This window comes from Octodon degus, unplaced genomic scaffold (genome assembly GCF_000260255.1).
Source record: "Octodon degus isolate 3935 unplaced genomic scaffold, OctDeg1.0 scaffold00080, whole genome shotgun sequence".
Classification (NCBI taxonomy): Eukaryota; Metazoa; Chordata; class Mammalia; order Rodentia; family Octodontidae; genus Octodon; species Octodon degus.
Window position 1 is genome coordinate 25,599 of NW_004524656.1, and position 867 is coordinate 26,465.

The following is an 867-nucleotide window of genomic DNA, read 5'->3' on the forward strand; positions in this document are numbered from 1 at the left end:
GATAACAGACTGATAGACAGATGACAGGGATGTGTTACAGCTATCCTTGTCACTTCTGAATGTGTGATGACTCTCTACAAGAGTCAGGTCTATAAACATTTACATGTACATCCAGTGCCACCCTCTGAGACCTACTAATAGTGTGTTTCCTGCCACAGGAGGCAAGGATTCCCAAGTTTGGTGGAACATCTTAGTACCAGTCACATTAAGAAGTTTTAAAAATACAAACTCTGTAGAGTTATTTCATCTGCTATATGTCCAAATCACCTAAATTCCTTCTATTCCTTCTACATCAAGGCCAGAAATAAGTTTTATAAATTGAATTCAACTTTTAAATTACTTTTTTGAAAATAATCTAAAAGTAGAACATAACTTTAAAGTACAACTGACTGCTCTAGGTTTCCAATGACAAATTGCATTTCAGGGTCAAGTGACAAATGGAAGATCAGGTGGACCCTCCAAAGCCATACAGTGTCATCCTAGTGTAACTGTTATGAGATGTGACCATTACCAAGCTACTCAAACTGACCCAGGAGACAATGAAGTTAAAAATGACAATTTAAAAAATGAAAGATGTACATTTCTCTCACACATTTATTAATAAACAGGAAAGATGAAGAGAGAATTAAGCAGATAATGAGAAAAAAACATATTGTATCAAAATGGAAATAAACTTCAGAAAAAGAACTTAAACATCCTTATCACAGGAAGAAATAGAACAAGAATATTGTCATAAAGTATATCACTAAATACCCCATATTTCCATTTTTTTTTAAATTTTCATGCAGAGAAGACATTGTACCTAACCTGCACTTTTTTTCTTCTACTAATTTTTCTCAGATCAATTTTAACATTGTTATTTCTTAA